This window comes from Rhinoderma darwinii, chromosome 4, assembly GCF_050947455.1.
Source record: "Rhinoderma darwinii isolate aRhiDar2 chromosome 4, aRhiDar2.hap1, whole genome shotgun sequence".
NCBI lineage: Eukaryota > Metazoa > Chordata > Amphibia > Anura > Rhinodermatidae > Rhinoderma > Rhinoderma darwinii.
In genome coordinates, this window is record NC_134690.1 from 238,932,569 (window position 1) to 238,947,367 (window position 14,799).

The window sequence follows — 14,799 nt, forward strand, 5'->3', positions numbered from 1 at the left end:
CTTTTGATTATGGAGCGCAGATTTTGCTGGATTGGTTTTCAGTGCCATGTCGGGTTTGCAACTCCCCGGAGGGACCAAAACAGTGTAAACCCCCCAAAAGTGACCCTATTTTGGAATCTACACCCCTCAAGGAATTTTTCTAGGGGTATAGTGAGCATTTTGGCCCCTCAGGATCTTTTTTAGAGCTAAGGTGACCAAAAAACAGCGATTTTGGCGCTTTAAATTCTTTATTTATTACAGCGTTCACCGTGCGCAATAAATTACGTTTTAATTTATTCTGCCGGTCGGTACGATTATGGCGATACCATATGTGTATAGATTTTTTTACGTTTTGCAGCGTTTGCACAATAAAATTAAGTTTCTATAAAATAATTTATTTTCTGGGACACGCTATTTTGAGCCGTAACGTTTTGATTTTTTCGTCAAAAAAGCTGTGGGAGGTCTTGTTTTTTGTGGGACGGGTTGTAGTTTTTATTGGTACCATTTTGGGGTAAATGCGACTTTTTGATCACTTTTTATTCTCTATCTTGGGAGGGGTGGTGACCAAAAAATAGCGACGCTGACAGTTTTCCGTTTATTTTGTTTGCGGCGTTCACCGTGCGGAAAAATTAACATTATAGTTTCATAGATTGGGTCGTTACGAACGCGGCGATACCAAACATGTGTACTTTTTTTTAACGTTTTCATTTTTTCCCTATAATAAATGACTTATTATAGGAAAACAAAACCTTTTATTTTTACACTTTTATAAAACATTTTTATTAACTTTTTTTTACTTTTTACACTTTATATTTTTGTTTATTAACTTTTTTTTTTACTTTTTACACTTTTTTTTTTTGACCTGCAGCTCTGATCGCTGCTAGAATACATTACACTACCTAGGTAGTGTAATGTATTCCAACTGTCAGTGTGACGTCACAGTCACTCTGACAGTTGGTCTACGAGGATCAGCAGAAGCTGATCCTCATAGGCTGACATACATGGCAGACTTGGGGGCCATTGTCTGGCCCCCGGGTGCCATCACAAGCATCAGAAGCCCCCACGATTGCATGGGGGCTGCTGATGCGCTACAAACCCGCTACATGCGGAGATCGCAATCGAGCCCCGCATGTAACGGGTTAATTGCCGAAATCAGAGGCGATGAGCCGCTGATCGGCAACACTGGAGAGTGTCAGCTGTCGGGGACAGCTGATCTCCAAGTTCCCGATGCACACTGTCGCCGACAGTGTGCATCGGTAACGGCACAGTGACTTTCTGTCACTCTGACAGGAAGCCTATCAGGACCAGCCGAAGGTTGGTCCTGATGGGCTTCCATCCATGGCAGACCCGGAAGCCATTGTTTGGCTTCCGTTTGCCATACTAACTATCGGCAGACCCCGCGATTTCTGCCGATATGTTAGAAACCCCTAAAATTCGGCGATTGCACCCGATCGCCGAATTTAAGGGGTTAGTGCGCCGAAATCAGCGGCAAAGGACCGCTGGCCGGCAAGAGGGGAGTGTCAGCTGTCGGCGGCAGCTGACCTCCCGATTCCCGGTGCACACTGTCGACGACAGTGTGCACCGGGATTAACTCAGTAACTGTACGTCCTCGTGCGGGAAGTAACCTCCCGCAACGACGGACAGTTACGTCCTGGTGCGGATAGGGGTTAATAGAGGTTTTGTGCTGGGCCGAGACGTGATAACCAATTGCTTTGACCCTACATCCTTATATCATTATAGGATTCAGCAGTATTTAGCCTTTGAATTTGGGTCTTATGCAGTGTGTACTCTACTTGTATTACTAATTAGATCCCGTTGACTTTTCTTTTCAAACATCTTTTGTTAAAAACATAGCCAAAGTAATCCATATGAATCTGTGGTCAGTATGCTCCCTATCAGAGCCACCATCAGGAATTTCTGGGCCCCATACAGCCCAAAGAATTGGGACCCCCCCCCCACTCCATTACCAGGGGTGGTCAACGGAAGGAGTGGCACTCATGTTTGTACGCTATATGCTGAAATTGATTTTGTTACTGACGTCAAGTAAGGCTGGGTTCACACAACCTATTTTCAGGCGTAAACGAGGCGTATTATGCCTCGATTTACACCTGAAAATACGGCTCCAATACGTTGGCAAACATCTGTCCATTCATTTGAATGGGTTTGCCGACGTACTGTGCCGACGACCTGTAATTTACGCATCGTCGTTTGACAGCTGTCAAACGACGACGCGTAAAATGACTGCCTCGTCAAAGAAGTGCAGGACACTTCTTTGAAACGTAATTTGAGCCGTTCTTCATTGAATTCAATGAAGGACAGCTCTAAATTACCGCCGTCAATGATGCCTCGCAAAATGTGAGGACGAGCAATTACGTCTGAAATAACGGAGCTGATTTCTCCTGAAAACAGCTACGTAATATCAGACGTAAATGCAGTTTACGTGTGCACATACCCTTAGGGTATGTGCACACGGTAGCAGGCTTTTACGTCTGAAATGACAGACTGTTTTCAGGAGAAAACAGCTGCCTCGTTTCAGCCATAATTGCTCCTCCTCGCATTTTGCGAGGCTTCTCTGACAGCTGTAAATTTTGAGCTGTGCTTCATTGAGTTCAATGAAGAACGGCTTAAATTAAGTCTGAAAGAAGTGTCCTGCACTTCTTTTGAGGAGGCTGTATTTTTACGCGACAGGTTGTCTGCACAGTACGTCGGCAAACCCATTCAAATGAATGCGCAGATGTTTGCCGACGTATTGGAGCAGTATTTTCAGACGTAAAACGAGGCATAATACGCCTCGTTTACGCCTGAATATAGGTCGTGTGAACCCAGCCTTACAGTGAACGAAACCATGGAGCAGTTAGTCATCCCCGGAGGCCGGGCTGGACGCAGAAGCACAGTGTTCTGGGTAAGTATGAGATTTCTTTTCTGAGTTGCAATTATTTTGTGGCAGAATTGCAGCTTTTCCGCCGCAAAAATAGCAACATCTGCTATTTGTTGCAGATTTTACCTCCCCATTGAATTCAATGGAGAATACCCACAACAGAAAGCAGCGATTCTGCAACATAAATGGACATGCTGCGGATTAAAAAAACGATTTAACAATGGTTTTCTAATGCATTTTTTACACAGTGTGTGGATGAGATTTGTTCAAATCTCATCCACTCTGCTGCTACTGCTGCGCTACTGTATTACGCTGCAGATTTTCCACTATGAAATCCATTGCGGAAAATCTATAGTGTTTATGCTACATGTAAATTTACCTTTACAGATTTTGCTAAGGATTTGCAGCAAATTAACCCTTTGCATTGTGAAGGGTGAAATGCGTAGCAATTTTGCAACATAATAGGCATGCTGCTGATTTAACAATCAGCAGAATTCCCTAAAGCCCATGCAAACCTATGGTTTCCGTTTGTGTCTGTCAGGGCTCCGTTCTGACGGAAAGCTCAGATGGAACATCGGAACGGAGCCCTAGCGCAGATGTGAACGAAGCCTTACTAACGCTGGGGCCCTGATAGAAATGTTTACAGTTACTAAGAAGTGGCAGGGCCCTTTTTACCAGCATTGTTGCCGGCTCCTGACTGCAGTACCAGCTGTACTGCCCTGACGGCGGCCCTGCTTCCTATAGTAGTGGCTGCCAGTTGCCAGAATTTTGCTATGTAACTAAGCAGGCTGTAAAGGGAAAGCAGGAGATTCAGAGCTATGTGTGATATAATCAATATTTGAGATATATTTGGAAATTAATAAGTGTACAAATTTTCATTCACTTCCGTGAAAACATTTAAAATGTCCGGTACTACTATTTACGTGAAAGCTACAAAATCAAAGCATAATATCTCAATATATTTCCACTAAGATAGTCACTCAATAGTTAAATTTAGTTGGTAGAATAGAAGAATGAGAAGGACTGAATGGAATGGGTTGGACTTTGCTGTGTTGCCACATCTTGGCAGAGATCCTGATAATCTTCTGTGAGAGGAATGCAATAGAGTGTGTCCAGCTCAGTCTACGAGTCAAGAGCAGGAAGACCATACATAAGTAAGTTATATTATCATTTATTGTTGAAAAGGGGCCACTGTGTTTAGTTATGTTTTCTTTTTATTGTTTTACTTTCCTGTTATTTCATAGGGCCTACATTCTACATAGTAAAATATCAAAATGTTTCTTAGTTCTTACATTTCTTCCTGAAAGCTGCCGAACACATATGCCAAAAGTAAAATTAATAAATATTAATTGATTTGTTATGCTGGTGATTATATTTTTCTAGTAAATGTATTACCCCTGAAAATCCTTTTATCTGGAATGCTATAATCTGGACGTTATGTCAGTCCAGCTCCAAACCATGGTATCAAAACTTATTAGAATCTCAATAATGTACAATTCTTTATGTGTATATTATAAGCCACTCTCCTTTAGATGTCACTCTTTATACATGAGCAATATGTAACTAATTATTATTTTTATTATTCAGAATTATTTAGACCTATATTTGTGCCACATAAATAGATGCAGTTGCTGTTTTACAAGTGTACTGCCTCATGCACACAGCCGTGCCCGTAATCACGGGCCGCAATTGCGGGCACGGCCAGCTGCTGACATATCGGAGCACGGCCCGTAAAAAACTAAAAATAGGACATGCTCCATAATTCCCAGCACGGTTCTACGGCACGGACACCTATCCGTAGCGATACGGAAAGGTGTCCGCGGCCAACAGAACCGGGTGGGTCTGTAATTGCGGACCGTATTACAGTCCGCAATTACAGAGATTTTTCATGCTCGTGTGCATGGGGCCTAAATGTGACACTTTTTGTTGGCTTTGGACAGCAGTGATTTCTGTCTCGATTCTCTTACCCACTTTTCATGAACACTGATCTTAGCTGACTGCAAAGAGGCTTACGGTTCCTTGGATGTTTTCCTAGAAAGTTTTGTGACTTCTTGGATGAATTGTTGTTTCAGCCCTTAGGTAATTGCACCAGGCTTAACACTCCAGGTAGATTCATCAGCGCTCTAAATGTTATGCATGCACAGGACCAGCATAAGGACAGTACAAGCGGTAATGCCATGAGGGGCCCATATAAAAAGAAAGGGCCCTGCCCATCACCACCACTTGCTTTACAGCACCGAGCCTCTGACTTGACGCAATGACACCCATATAGCTTTACTTCTTTAACCCCTTAACGCACCATGACGCAACTGTATGTCATGGTTTGCCATGCATTAAGGCACCATGAGGTACGTCATGGCTAAAATCTGTCGCCATGTCAATAGACATGGTGACAGAAGATTGATATCGGCAGTCACAGACAGCCGATAGTCACTCTCATATGGCGAGGGACCAATCACAGTGCAGAGCCTCCTGCTATCGCTGTGATTGGTCAGTCAGTAGTGACTGACCAATCACAGCGTTTTAGTATAGTAACCTGGCAGAAAGAGCCGGGTTAGGGAATTGAACGTGTTTACTGCTGTCAAATACAGCAGATCATCACTGACAAGATGTGGGGGACCAGTCACAGTGGTCCTCCATTTGCGATCGCTGTGATTGGTCAGTCAGCAGTGACCGACCAATCACAGCGTAACCCGGCAGAAAGAGCAGGGGTTAGGGCATTTAATATGTGACGACTACAATCAAAGACAGCAGATCGTCACTGACAAGATGTGGGGGACCAGTCACAGCGGTCGCTTGTTTGCGATCTCTGTGATTGGTCAGTCAGTAGTGACTGACGAATCACAGCAGTCTAAGAGTTACCTGGCAGAAAGAGCCAGGGGAGGAGAACAAAATGCGAAAACTGCTGTCAAAGACAGCAGGTTGTCACTTGTATGTAGTGAATGACCAATCACAGCTTATTGATGCCAGTTTCGGGGCATCAACTTTTGCTCACAGCGTCTGATCTCCTCCTTTTGTGAGAGAGAGTGAGGAGATCAGACATGTGTTAGTAAGAGACAGTGAAAGAAGACAGAGAAGACAGAAAATAAAGAATTATATCAATTCCCTTCCAGTGTCACTGACAAGTGCCCCTACCCTGCTCTACCCAGTAAAGTGCCCAGAGAGTGAAGTGCCCTGTACTGTGAATCGCCATCACCTGCCATTGTCCAGTGCCCCTTCCCTGCTCTACCCAGTAAAGATCCCAGAGTGATGTGCCCTGTACTGTGAATCGCCATCACCTGCCATTGTCCAGTGCCCCATCCCTGCTCAGCCCAGTGAGGATCGCAGAGTGACGTTCCCTGTACTGTGAATCGCCATCACCTGCCATTGTCTAGTGCCCCTTCTCTGCTCTACCAAGTGAGGATCCCAGAGTGACGTGGGCTGTACTGTGAATTGCCATCACCTGCCAATGTCCATTAGGGATAGTTGTACATTTGTTAGGGACGTTTTATTTAAAAAGAAAAAATAATATAATATAAAAAAAGAAAAAAAGAATGATAATTTGTTACATTATATAACTGTTACAGTAGAGTTTACTGTAACAGATTACATATTATAGGTACGTCCACTTAGATCACTATTACAGAACAGTTTACTGTATTATATTTCACGTATATATATATATATCTTATTAAAATCATTATGGCAAAGCGACTGTATACCACAGAAGAGGCATTTCAAATGCTCTATTCTGATAGCGATTCTGCCAGAGAAGGGGGATCCATATTTCACCTTTCAACTTCCTCCAGTGACGACGAGGAAACCTCTCAAACCTCTAAAACCCCTCAAACCTCTGAAATGAGAAGCCATCAAGCCCTGCCTGGCACAAGTGAAGAGGATTGGGCACCCCCATGTATTTTTAACCCTCAAATTCCTGAATTTATTGGTGCCTCAGGAATTAGAGTGGATACTACAGGGCTAAATTAGTTAGAATTTTTTTAAAACTTTATATAACTGATGATTTTATTAATTCAGTGGTTGTGCAAACTAACCTCTACGCAGAACAATTTATTAATGCAAACCTGCAATCCTTTTTTGCCAGACAATACAGGTGGCATCCCACTGATGCAACCGAAATGTTAACATTCTGTGGGTTGCTGATGAATATGGGCCTGACAAAGAAGCCAACAATGCGATCATACTGGTCAACAGATGTGTTACATCATACACCAATGTATCGTAATACAATGCCCAGAGGAAGGTTTGAGGCCATTCTTAAATTTTTACACTATAATGATTATACCCAGTGCCCACCCCTGAGATGACCCAAACTCCAATCGCCTCTTTAAAATTTGACCAGTCATTGCCCATTTTACAAAAAAATTTGAAGAATTATACACCCCTCAGAAGCACATCTCAATCGATGAGTACCTTGTTCACTTTAAGGGAAGATTAAAATTTAGGCAGTACCTTCCAAATAAAAGGGCCAGATGTGGCATTAAAATTTATAAAATGTGTGAATCAGAATCCGGGTACACATATACCTTCAGAATATAAAAGGGCAAGGACACAAAAATAAATCCCCTAGACTGCCCCCCCTATCTAGGTACAAGTGGGAAAATTGTGTGGGACCTCATGCACCCTTGAAAAGGGCTACCACTTGTACCTAGATAAATTTTACACAAGTGTCCCGCTTTTTAAAAGTCTTGCCCTGAAGCAAACAGTGGCCTGTGGAACGGTTCGTAAGAACCAGCGAGGCCTTCCAAAGACCCTCATAGCCCAGAAATTGAAGAGAGGCGAGAGCAGGGCGATGTGTAATGATGGGGTGCTGGTCCTAAAGTATAAGGACAAAAAAGATGTCCTTATGCTTACAACTATCCACAATGAAGAGAGCACTCTTGTCCTTATGCGTGGCAGAGCAGAAGAAACACCAAAGCCTGTATGTATCCAGGCATACAATAAACATATGGGGGGAGTCGATTTATCTAATTAGATGATAAAGCCATATGATGCGATGAGAAAGACCCGTATGTGGTACAAAAAACTAGTTGTACACCTGATTCAAATGGCATTGTACAATTCTTATGTGTTGTACAGATATGCTGGCCATCAGAAAAAGTACCTGGAATACCAGGAAAGAATAATAAAAAAAAAACACCGAAGAGGGGGGAGAAAATTCAGCCTCCGGAAGTGATGCCTCCAGAATTGTTAGAGGGCAACATTTCCCTTCTAAAGGTGCCTCCCACAGAAAAAAAAAGACGGCCCCAGAAAATATACTGTGTCTGTTATAAAAGAGGAAATCGCAAAGAAACAATTCATCAGCGTGACACGTGCCCCTCCAAGCCTGAGCTTTGCATCCAAGATTGTTTAAAAATCTATCATTCCACTTTAATTTTCAAATTTCAATATTAATTTTACAATTACTTTATTTGCTCTGTCACGTTTGCCCTTTTTAGTTTGATTATTAAAATTTAATTTACCCTTTTGCCAATTACATTACAAATTGGAACACACACACGCAAAACCAAACAATTATCATTATTATCAAAGTGACACCTTTGTATAAATAAAGTATAAAAAAAATTCTATGCCACCCCACTGCATAAATTGCTGCTAAATGCTTGTGCTGCCAAAATTGTCACTATGATGAACACCTTTACAATTGGTCACACAAAAGGGGATTATCTGTAAAGACCCTCAAACAAAACTAAAAATTCTCACTATACCTTTAGATGAATACATTGTGGGGTGCATTTCTTCATTTTCATGTTTGTTTTACAAAAAATCCTGTCTTTAAGATGACACATTTGTAAAAAATATATATATTTTTTTTTTACTCTCTTTGCATTAAATGTACCAATAAAATGTGGGGTCAAAATACTCACTACACTGCTAAATAAATACGTTAAAGGGTCTATTGTTCCAAATGGGGTAATTTATGGGGGATTTCTACCCTTCTGGCAGCACAAAGCGTCTCCAAATGGGCAAAGGGGCTTAAAGAGGCTCTGTCACCACATTATAAGTGCCCTATCTCCTACATAAGGAGATTGGTGCTATAATGTAGGTGACAGTAATGCTTTTTATTTAAAAAAATTATCTATTTTCACCACTTTATTAGCGATTTTAGATTTATGCTAAGGAGTTGCTTAATGCCCAAGTGGGCGTGTTTTTACTTTAGACCAAGTGGGCGTTGTACAGAGGAGTGTATGACGCTGACCAATCAGCGTCATGCACTCCTCTCCATTCATTTAGGCAGCGCATAGGGATCCTTTTAGATCGCTATGTGCTGTCTTAGGGCATGACCACATGTAGCGGAAATCCGCAGCGTACACGTTTCTCCATTGCCTTCCACTGCTTTTTAGTTGTGTTCGTTTACACGTTGCGGACAATTCCGCTGCGTAGAATAGGCTGCGGCGCGGAAATTTGGTGTCCGCAGCATACATTGGTTGTTGCGAACGTGTAGCGGACTTGTTGCGGACTCATTGCGGAATTTCTCCATTGACTTCAATGGAGATTCAAAATTCTGCAATGAAGTCCGCAGATGTTATGTAGATGTTATGTGTGCTGCGGAGCGTATTGGTTTTACTAACATGACATTTCTTCATTCTGGCTGGACCTATGTATTTCTAGGTCTACAGCCAGACTGAGGAAGTCAATGGGGCTCCCGTAATTACGGGTGACTATCTGTGTGCACCCATAATTACGGGTGACTACGTGTGTGCACCCATAATTACGGGTGACTACGTGTGTGCACCCGTAATTACGGGAGTGTTGCTAGGCGACGTCAGTAAATAGTCACTGTCCAGGGTGCTGAAAGAGTTAAGCGATCGGCAGTAACTGTTTCTGCACCCTGGACAGTGACTACCGATCACAATATACATCAATCTGTAAAAAAAATAGAAGTTCATACTTACCGAGAACTCCCTACTTCTTCCTCCAGTCCGGCTTCCCAGGATGACGTTTCAGTCTAAGTGATGGCTGCAGCCAATCACAGGCTGCAGGGTCACATGGACTGCCGCGTCATCCAGGGAGGTCGGGCTGGATGCCGAAAGAGGGACGCGTCACCAAGACAACGGCTGGGTAAGTATGAAATTCTTTTACTTTCACTAGGGAAAGTGCTGTTCCTTCTCTCTATCCTGCACTGATAGAGAGAAGGGAAGTACTTCACCTCAATACGCAACGGCTAGTCCGCATCAATTTAATGCCCATTTTGGGCAGAGCCGCAATAGAATCTGCAACGCAGATTCTGTGCGGCATTGATGCGGACAGTAGCGGAAGAATTCCGCCACGTCTGGGCATGCCCTTATACTAACACATTAAGAATACTGAAGTGTTTAGACAGTGAATAGACATTCCACGGGATGTCTATTCACAATCTCTGCACTTCGTTACTCTGTCTGTGGTAGTTACAGCAGAGGACGCGTAATCTCGTTGTAACCTGTCATTTACCGAGATCACGCTTCCTCTGCTGTAACTATGTCAGGGATCATTACCATGTATATTGTTTGAAAAATATTATCCTCATACATATGTATATACATTTCAGTTCTTTGTGTAATATACTGATATATAATAAGTTCTTTGTTCATGTCGGACACACCTATGGAAGACACCGCCCCCTGGAATGCAAGAAGAGTGAGTCTGAGAAGTTACAGCTGAGAAACCGGTGGGGGGCTTGGGCACTCCCACATCTCTCTGGAGGCATGTGTCTTTTTCTGTGTTTCTTTGTTCTGAATAAAAAGTTTTTCAGTCTTCCTCCTAGCTGAGGGAGGGAATGTCTACCAACATTACTCTGTGTGGTGTACTTCTTTCCAGGCATGCCTTCAGCTTTCAATTTACATAGGTGGTTATTTGGTGTGAAATACGGACCTGACATTTGGCGCCCGAACGTGGGGCCTCACTCGAGGAAATATCAAAATCCGGACAATCGACAATCACAGGGTGAAACAGAGGACTCAAAGTTGCCCACTGAAGGAATTTGATCACCTCCGCAATAACACGGTAAGCGAATTGATTTTATAAATCTTTGTCTTATCTGTGTTAGTGGACAGTCTTGTGGCGATCTGTAGAACCCTTTTGTTGATTTCCTGGATTAGACAGAGTAACGAAGTGCAGAGATTGTGAATAGACATCCCGTCTAAACACTTCAGTATTGTTAATGTGTTAGTATAAAAGGATCCCTATGCGCTGCCTAAATGAATGGAGAGGAGTGCATGACGCTGATTGGTCAGCGTCATACACTCCTCTGTACAACGCCCACTTGGTCTACAGTAAAAACACGCCCACTTGGGCATTAAGCAACTCATTAGCGTAAATCTAAAATCGCTAATAAAGTGGTCAAAACAGATCGTTTTTTTTAAATAAAAAGCATTACTGTCACCTACATTATAGCGCACATCTCCTTATGTATGAGATAGGGCACTTATAATGTGGTGACAGAGCCTCTTTAAAACAGTTTCAATCAAAATATGTTTCCTGAAATCTTCCTGGTGATCCCTTCCTTTTGGGCCCTGCTTTGTGTCCAGGCAGCGCATTAGGGCCACAATGGGGGTATTTTTGAACACAGGAGAAACAGGGTGATACATTTTGGGGTGTGTTTCTTCATTCTCCTGTTCGCTTTACAAAGAAATCAGTCTTCAAAGTGATACTTTTGTGAAAAAAGTGACTTTTTTTTTCATCTGATATGCATTAAATTTAGCAAAAAACTGTGTGCTCAAAATACTCACTAATTTGTTTGTTTGCGTGTCACATAATAATATTGATACTGACTGTCACATACTTGTAGTCTTGTAGCGTACCATTGTGAAGTTTAAGTTTGCTTTATTATTATTATTATTATTATTATTATTATTATCTATTTTGTATCTTCAATCATTTAGTACTTCTACTACTTATTTAGCTTAGAAAAATGGTTTAAAATTGGGGGGATTTACCAGAGGTTTAAACTGATAGGCACTTATGAATGAGACAATATTTCCCATATCTAGAAGATATACAGTGAAGGAAATAAGTATTTGATCCCTTGCTGATTTTGTAAGTTTGCCCACTGTCAAAGACATGAACAGTCTAGAATTTTTAGGCTAGGTTAATTTTACCAGTGAGAGATAGATTATATAAAAACAAAAAACAGAAAATCACATAGTCAAAATTAAATACATTTATTTGCATTGTGCACAGGGAAATAAGTATTTGATCCCCTACCAACCATTAAGAGTTCAGCCTCCTCCAGACCAGTTACACGCTCCAAATCAACTTGGTGCCTGCATTAAAGACAGCTGTCTTAAATGGTCACCTGTATAAAAGACTCCTGTCCACAGACTCAATTAATCAGTCTGACTCTAACCTCTACAACATGGGCAAGACCAAAGAGCTTTCTTAGGATGTCAGGGACAAGATCATAGACCTGCACAAGGCTGGAATGGGCTACAAAACCATAAGTAAGACGCTGGGTGAGAAGGAGACAACTGTTGGTGCAATAGTAAGAAAATGGAAGACATACAAAATGACTGTCAATCGACATTGATCTGGGGCTCCATGCAAAATCTCACCTCGTGGGGTATCCTTGATCCTGAGGAAGGTGAGAGCTCAGCCGAAAACTACACGGGGGAAACTTGTTAATGATCTCAAGGCAGCTGGGACCACAGTCACCAAGAAAACCATTGGTTAACACATTACGCCGTAAGGGATTAAAATCCTGCAGTGCCCGCAAGGTCCCCCTGCTCAAGAAGGCACATGTACAGGCCCGTCTGAAGTTTGCAAATGAACATCTGGATGATTCTGAGAGTGATTGGGAGAAGGTGCTGTGGTCAGATGAGACTAAAATTGAGCTCTTTGGCATTAACTCAACTCGCCGTGTTTGGAGGAAGATAAATGCTGCCTATGACCCAAAGAACACCGTCCCCACTGTCGAGCATGGAGGTGGAAACATTATGTTTTGGGGGTGTTTCTCTGCTAAGGGCACAGGACTACTTCACCGCATCAATGGGAGAATGGATGGAGCCATGTACCATCAAATCCTGAGTGACAACCTCCTTCCATCCACCACGATATTAAAAATGGCTCGTGGCTGGGTCTTCCAGCACGACAATGACCCGAAACATAGAGCCAAGGCAACAAAGGAGTGGCTCAAAAAGAAGCACATTAAGGTCATGGAGTGGCCTAGCCAGTCTTCAGACCTTAATCCCATCGAAAACTTATGGAGGGAGCTGAAGATCCGAGTTGCCAAGCGACAGCCTCGAAATCTTAATGATTTACAGATGATCTGCAAAGAGGAGTGGGCCAAAATTCCATCTAACATGTGTGCAAACCTCATCATTGTTACGTCCATGGCCGGGGATCGCCGTTCTAACTCACCCCCTGACGATCCCGGCCATGGACACCTCTCTGCTCGGCGTCCTCCTCCCTCTTGCAGTCGCCGGCACTGTATTCCGGGTCCTCGCGCCGTTCCCCGCAGGGTGCGCGCGCCCGCGCGTGCACGGCCTTAAAGGGCCAGTACGCGTCCAGCTGCCAGTAATCAGTTATTAGCCCAAATGGCTGCTGGACTATAAAAAGGAGCTCTGCCCACTGGTTCCTTGCCTGAGCGTTGTTGTATACCCTAGTCTGTCTTGCTAAAGGTCTCCCAGTGTTTTCCAGTTCCCAGTGTTGCCCGTTCCTGCTGCCTGTACCCTGTATCCCGTACTATCGTTACCAGCTGTGAAAGCCAAGTCGTGTCTTCCGCTGCATCCGCGGCATCACCTGCTGTGAAAGCCAAGTCGTGCCTTCCGCCGCATCCGCGGCATCACCTGCTGTGAAAGCCAAGTCGTGCGTTCCGCCGCATCCGCGGCATCACCTGCTGTGAAAGCCAAGTCGTGATCCTGCCACTATCTACTATTGCCTCAGGTACCCGTTTTGAACTATAGACATTGTTTTGTACCTAGTTGGCCAGCTGCTACCCCGCTATGCGGTACGGTCCAGTGGGTCCACACCCCGCGTCATGACAATCATCAACTACAAAAAAATGTCTGACTGCTGTGCTTTCCAACAAGGGTTTTTCCACCAAGTATTAAGTCTTGTTTGCCAAAGGGATCAAATACTTATTTCTCTGTGCACAATGCAAATAAATATATATAATTTTGACTGTGTGATTTTCTTTTTTTGTTTTTTTATATAATCTATCTCTCACTGGTAAAATTAACCTAGCCTAAAAATTCTAGACTGTTCATGTCTTTGACAGTGGGCAAACTTACAAAATCAGCAAGGGATCAAATACTTATTTCCTTTACTGTAGTTGGAAAATACTTCACAGAGATTTTATTTAATTTGCTTTTGCGTAAACAAAGACTAAATTATAAATAATATGTTTAATTAAAACATTTTTAAAAGAAGAAAACTACTTCTTGAGAGAATTATATTGTGACTATTATTAGTAATATTATTAGCTTCTGATTAATTATAATAATAATAATAATAATAATAATATTAATAATAATAATAATAATAATATATATTTTAGAAATGTATAAATAATTATATTTTTACAACTCATGATCCGAGTGCCCGTTTTGATGTCCGCATGATTTCCGTATGGTGTTCATTCCGCATCCGTTCCGTTTCTCGGTATTTTGCATCCGTGTGCCTTCCGTATTTCACGGACCGCAAAAAATAACGGAGAGAGAGAAAATCGGCCCTCCCTGACGTTGCCTGGCAACTGATTCACAAAAAGTGGACCGCACACAGATGCCTTCCGTGTGAGGTCCATATTTTTGATGGACCCAAAGGACTAGAATGGGCGAGATCGATCCGCAAAAATTGACAACAACAGGACCTATTCTATAATCTGCGGAACGGACACATGTATTGGCAAAAAAAAACAAACGGCCCCTTAGAAATTTGTACATGGCCCCATAGAAATGTAGAGTCAGTGTGCTTTCCGTTAAAAAAACGGATCGCTCACTGAAGAATTTCACTGATGTGTGCACGAGTCC

General features: G+C 42.6%; 1 protein-coding gene across 3 annotated transcripts in view; it reads left to right on the forward strand.

Annotated features, from left to right (window-relative positions):
- Positions 1-3,942: 3,942 nt before the first annotated feature.
- LOC142761057 (amine sulfotransferase-like) overlaps positions 3,943-14,799 on the forward strand; it is a 42,652-nt gene continuing 31,795 nt past the window's right edge. Inside the window, exons 1-2 of one of the 3 annotated variants that reach the window (XM_075864249.1) lie at positions 3,943-4,011; positions 10,652-10,837. The gene's annotated coding sequence lies outside the window, so the exon portion shown is untranslated. The remainder of the gene's footprint in view (positions 4,012-10,651; positions 10,838-14,799) is intronic. The other 2 variants (XM_075864250.1, XM_075864251.1) reach the window with 2 other exon arrangements.